Source organism: Cervus elaphus, chromosome 32 (assembly GCF_910594005.1).
Source record: "Cervus elaphus chromosome 32, mCerEla1.1, whole genome shotgun sequence".
Lineage (NCBI taxonomy): Eukaryota > Metazoa > Chordata > Mammalia > Artiodactyla > Cervidae > Cervus > Cervus elaphus.
Genome location: NC_057846.1, coordinates 18,442,970 through 18,449,930, shown reverse-complemented (window position 1 = coordinate 18,449,930; position 6,961 = coordinate 18,442,970).

Genomic DNA, 6,961 nt, shown 5'->3' with positions numbered 1-6,961 from the left:
TGTATCTCTCTCCTCCCTCCCTCCCTTTGTTCTTTCTTACTGTCTCACCTATGTTTTTGTGTCCTTTTCCTTTTTTATTCCTGTATCATCCTCTCTGTCTCTATTTCTGTGTGTTTCTCCCACTTACATTGATAAAAGAGATCCTAACACATCTTATAAATAGAAGATACTCAATAGATTCAGTAGATTTTTATTGTCAATGTCCATGAAGGATGCAGTCCAAGAGAGACAAGCTTCATTGAGTCTGCAGTTTATGAAACTAAAGTCAAGTAGACCAGAGATACTGTGGGCTTTAAGTTCCAATACTTCAAGACCAAAATATCTTTGGGAATAGGTATTAATCCTCTATTCTCTCATTCTTTCTCTACCTCCCCAAATAAATATGCAACCTGACTGTATATTAGGAAGCATCACAATTTTTCTACTCATGAAATAACCCTTCTCTACTATTTTGTAATAAACATATATGGGCAAAAAGGTCAATTTTTTCAACTAATGTAAACACAGGAACTCTAAATATCTATAAAAAATGACTTGGACTTTAAATATTAACTCAAACTTGATTTTTAGACGTGGACTTGGAACCCCCAAAGAGCTATTTGTGCTTTGCTGTGGAAATTCACTAGGAAAACTCCTAAATTATAAAAACAAATATAAAAAATTTAATGTTATCAGTTATATATCTAAGATGTTAGCATAGTACACTTTAAATAATACATATGTACATAAAATATTTCACACTTTCTTATAACATATATAATGTTTAAGGACATATACATGAATAATACAAGATGCATTTGCATGGGTTCATATAAATTGAAATAAAAGATAAATTTTATGTCAACTTACAAATTTAGTCCTACTATAACCTGAAAATAAAAGACAGAGGAACAGAGATCAAGCTGCCAACATTTGTTGCATCATAGAGAAAGCAAGGGAATTCCAGAAAAATATCTATTTCTACCTTATTGACTACACTAAAGCCTTTGACTGTGTGGGTCACAACAAACTGTGGAAAATTCTTGAAGAGATGGGAATACCAGAACATCTTACCTATCTCCTGAGAAACTTGTATGTGTGTTAAGAAGCAACAGGTAGAACCTTACATGGAACAATGGACTGGTTCAAAATTGGGAAAGGAATATGACAGGCTGTATATTGTCCTCCTGTATTTTTAATTTGTATGTAGAGTACATCTAAGGCAGGGTCCATAGGCATTAAATGCACTCTGTGTATAGTTAGATATACAGGGTGGCAATATACAGCCTGTTATATTCCTTTCCCAATTTTGAACCAGTCCATTGTTCCTTGTAAGCTTGTAACTGTTGCTTCTTGACCCACATACAGGTTTCTCAGGAGACAGGTAAGATGTTCTGGTATTCCCATCACTTCAAGAATTTTCCACAGTCTCTTGTGACCCTCACAGTCAAATTGTAGTGTGTAGTCAATAAAGCAGAAATAGCTGGAATTCCCTTGCTTTCTCTGTGATGCAACAAATGTTGGCAGCTTGATCTCTGGTTCCTCTGTCTTTTCAGCTTATAGTAGAACTAAATTTGTAAGTTGACATTGTCTTTCATTGTAGTTTATATGAACCCATACAAATGCATCTTATATTATTCATGTGTCATACTAAATGCTGGGCTGGATAAGTTACAAGCTGGAATCAAGATTTATGGGAGAAATATCAATAATCTCAGCTATGCAGATGATACCATTCTAACATCAGAAAGCAAAGAGGAACTAAAGAGTTTCTTGATGAAGATAAAGAGGAGCGTGAAAAGCTAGCTTAACACTTAACATTCAAAACACTAAGATCGTGACATCTGGTCCCATCACTTCATGGCAAATAGAAGGGGGGGAAAGTGGAAGCAGTGACAGATTTTCTTTTCTGGGCTCCAAAACCCACTGCAGATGGTGACTGTAGCCACGAAATAAGAAGAAACTTGCTTCTTGGAAGGAAAGCTATGACAAACCTATACAGCACATTAAAAAACAAAGACGTCACTTTGCCGGCAAAAATGCATATAGTCACAGCTATGGTCTTTCTGTTAGTCATGTATGAATGGATGTGAGAGTTGGACCATTAAGAAGGCTGAGAGCCAAAGAATTGATGCTTTCAGATCGTAGTGCTGAAGAAGACTCTTGAAAGTCCCTTGGACAGCAAGAATATCAAGCCAGTCAATCCTAAAGGAAATCAACACTGAATATCCATTGGAAGGACTGATTTTGAAGCTGAAGGTCCAATACTTGGGCCACCTGACATGAATAGCTGACTCATTGGAAAAGACTCTGAAGCTGGGAAAGATTGAAGGCAAAATGAGAAGAAGGCAGCAGAGGAAAAGTTTGGGAGATAGTGCGAGACAGGGAGGCTTGTCATGCTGTAATCCATGGGGTTGCCTAGTCAGACATGACTTACAACAACGATAAGATGAAGCTATGGTTATGTTTCACAAAACTAAAATCAATTACTTTATAAAATGTACTTATCATTGATAAATATTGTTACACATTAAATGACTCAGGAGAACTATTTCTTTAAAAACAAAAAATTTCACCAGATATACAACATTTAAAGAATTAAAGAAATGACGTTAAAAATCATATAAGGAATAGAAAAGTTTTGAAGTCCATTACCATGAGATAAAGGAGCTTCCCAAATGGCACTTGTGGTAAAGAACTCACCTGCCAATGCAGGAGACATGAAGACATGGGTTTGATCCCTGGGTCAGAAAGATCCCCTGGAGAAGGGTATGGCACCCCACTTCAGTATTTTTGCCTGGAAGATCCTATGGACAGAGGAGCCTGGTGGGCTGCAATCCATGGGGTCCCACAGAGTCGGACGTGACTAAGGTGAGTTGGCACACATGCACCATGAGATAAAATAAAATGGACAATGCATAGATGATGATGTCAAGAAGGGCAAATGAGTATAGGACTAAGTACGGCCTTTCCAATGTATCTATGGCTATTTGTGTATTTTGACAAAGGAAAAAATGTTCTTCATACAAGTTCATGTAGAAAACAAACCTAACATTTAAAAGAAAATTATCTATTTGTGGTGGTAAAGCTAAAAATGCATTGAGGAATTTTCAAAAGTCACTATTAATTTTTAAAGGAGATGAAGTTCATGCTGCTACTTGTTGTTGCTCAGCCACTAAATCATGTCTGACTCTTCAAACCCATGGACTGCAGCACACCAGGCTCCTCTGTCCTCCCCTATATCCTGGAGTTTGCTCAAATTCATGTCCTTTTAGTAGGTGATGCAATCTAAATATCTCATCCTCTGTAGCCCACTTCTCTTTTTGCCTTCAATCTTTCCCAGCATCAGGGTCTTTTCCAATGAACTGGCTGTTCACATCAGGTAGCAAAAGCATTGGAGCTTCAGCTTCAAAATCAGTCCTTCCAATAAATATTTGGGGTTGATTTCCTTTAGGATTGACTGGTTTGATTTGCTTGCAGTCCAAGGAACTCTCAAGAGTCTTTTCTAGCAGTACAATTCCAAAGCATCAATTCATCAGCACTCAGCCTTCTTAATAGTCCAGCGCCAACATCCATACATGATTACTGGAAAAGACATAGCATTGACTATAGGGACTTTGTCGACAAAGTGATGTCTCTGCTTTTGAATACACTGTCTAGGTTTCTCACAGCTTTCCTTCCAAGGAGCAGACGTCTTTTAATTTCGTGGCTGCAGTCGCCATCCACAGGGATTTTGGAGCCCAAGAAAAGAAAATTTGTCACTGCTTTGACTTTTTCCTCTTCTATTTTCTATGAAGTGATGGAACTAAATGCCATGATCTTAATTTTTTGAATGTTGAGTTTTAAGCTAGCTTTTTCACTCTCCTCTTTCACCCTCCTCAAGAGGCCTTTTAGTTCCTCTTCACTTTCTGACATTAGAATGGTATCATTTGCATGTATGAGGTTGTTAGTATTTCTCCCAACCAGCTTGCTTCCAGCTTGTGATTCATTCAGTCCAGCATTTTGCATGATGTACTCCACATATAAGTTAAATAAGCAGGGTAACAATATATATCCTTGATGTACTTCTTTCCCAATTTTGAACCAGTGCGTTGTTCTATGTTCATTTCTAACTGTTGCTTTTGACCTGTGTATAGGTTTCTCAGTAGGCAAGTAAGGTAATCTGGTATGCCTATCTCTTTAAGAATTTTCCACAGTTTGCTGTGATCCACACAATCAAAGGCTTTAGTATAATCAATGAAGCAGAAGTTTTTTCTGGAATTCCCTTGTCGCTGTGATACAATAGATGTTGGTGAGTTGATCTCTGGTTCCTCTGCCTTTTCTCAATCCAGCTTTTACATCTAGAAGTTCTCAGTTCATCTATTGTTGAAACCTAGATTGGAGGATTTTGAGCATTACCTTGCTAGCATGTGAAATGAGCACAGTTGTGTGGTAGTTTGAACATTCTTTGGCATTTCATTGCTTTGGGATTGGAATGAAAGTGAACTTTTTCCAGTCCTGTGGCCACTGCTGAGTTTTCCAAATTTGCTGACATATTGAGTGCAGCACTTTAACAGCATCATCTTTTAGGATTTGAAATAACTCATCTGGAATTCCCTCACCTCCACTAGTTTTGTTTGTAGTAGTGCTTCCTAAAGCCCACTAGATTACATTGATCTCTGATATAGTCATCAATATAATCACCATTTAGAAGACAAAATTACAAAGCACATCGAGTTATGTTCACAGTGTGTTCTCTTTGTCTAATTCTAGGTGCAGAGATAATGAATTTAGGGTATTTTCTTTATATTTTGAAAGAAAAACATGTTATCTTTCTCTTAGGATAGTACACAAAATGTCCATCTCAAGAGATTTTGCAAACATATTTAGGATGTTACAGTTCTCCTGAAGCACAGGTTGAACACTCATGGCTAAGAGCAATGGGCACCTAATGAATTTATAACAATCAACTGGGAGCATTTTTTTTTAATACAAATTCATCATTTGTCATTCAAGAAATAAAAAAAAAATCAGAATTCAGGAGACTAGTGGTGAAGAGGCAGACTGATAATTTCTGTTTTTAGAAAGTGCCCAAGTAAACATCATGGTCAGTGAGACTCCGGAATTAATAGAGAAGAAAAGTATGACATTCTCTAGGTCACCTTCCTTGTATAAAATAAACTAGATCTAGATCAAGGGATTAACAACTACAAAACAAAACATTAACAACTAGAAAATAAAAGGTAACAACTAGAAAATAAAATAAAAGGAAACATTAATAAAGAAAACTGTAGGTCACTTTTGTTATTTATTTCTCAATATGTGTTACATAATATGTTATTTTTTAATATAGCTTATATCATTAATTTCTCACCTAAACATATACAACAAGTACTGTAATTGCCATCACTCCAACCTTGACATAGGAAAAGACATAAGTTTATAGGGGTTAACGCACTTATTTAAGATCTCAGGGAAAGTCAGACACAGACTGTGATTCAACCTTAGGGACCCTGACTGTGATGCCTCCACACTTAATCACTGAGACAATGATATCCATAAAGGACTTGAGTAAGAAATTGAATCAAATGGAGATGGAAGTGAATTACATTTTTGTGGTAGACTACACTGGTTTGCAAGGAAATAAAACCAGTTAATTCTAAAGGAAATCAACCCTGCATATTCATTGGAAGGGTGATGCTAAAGCTGAAGCTCCAATATTTTGGCCACCTGATGCAAAGAGCCAACTCATTGGAAAAGACCCTGATTGAAGGTCAAAGAAGAGGCTGGGAGAGGATGAGATGGTTGGATAGCATCACCAACTCAAAAGACATGAATTTCAGCAAACCCTGGGAGATAGTGAATGACAGGGAAGCCTAGCATGCTGCAGTCCATGAAGTCGAAAATATTTGGACATGACTAGTGACTAAACACCAACAAAAATACTTCTTTGGAATGAAGAGCCTTGTTGGAGCAAGGGTACCCTTGCTATACTAAGATGTACCTGCATCTAGGTGGTGGCAAGATTACTGATAAAGCCAGTTACCTCTAAAGGTAAGTCTGAAAGTATCTGGGGGGGAGGCAGATAGGCATCTGTGTGTTTTTAGAGCTACATATGCATTTGTTAGTTTGACTTCTGGAATCTTTCCAAGCAAAGCCTATGATATGCCCAGTTCTTTGCAAAAACTCAAGTAGCGTGTACGACTTCTTTTAGTAGAAAATGAGATCTGTGGTTATATTTCATCAACAGTCAACTATGCTGTCAGGTTTTCTTTTACTATCTTAATTCTCTATTGGATAAAGAAATTTACATCTACATTCATAGTACTCAGAAGGTCACTAGACAGACAAAGAGCAACAGAAAATGAAGTGACAAAGATATTTTTATGTGAGTTTTTACAAAGGTCACTTGAAATAGAAATTTGTCAATTAATTTTCTTCAGGTACTCCATTTCTATTTCTTCCTGAAAAAATAATTAATACTGCATTTACATCCCCAATCATAGTAGGTATTATTGTCACATAGCAGCTTTTTGGAACCAGTGAACTACTCTGATTGTCAGGGTAATGGAGAAGGTCTATACATGAATTATTCAAAGGCTTGTATAATCAGTACAGCATTCAAATTAAACCCCAGAATGTGAAAATTAGGCAATTATTCATAAAAAATTATTAACATTTTAATTTTTCAGAGCTCAATGTGACATTTGGCATAGCTTTGCTTAAATATAGCAAGGAACACTGTAATTAGAGGCATAGTTCCAGTTCCATACCTAAACGTTGTATGTTTAGATGAGTCCTTTTAAGTCTATAAGTAATATTATGGAAATAAAAAATAGTATTATTGGTGATTCTGCAAATGTGAACATGCATCTCATTAGATGAACTTATCATTTATAATCAAAGAGATATCCTGTACCTGATCTTAATCAGTTGTGAGGTTGTCCACTACTGATTCAATTTTTTTTTTCTCTTGAAGAATAGAGTCCAAAACAGGATGTTA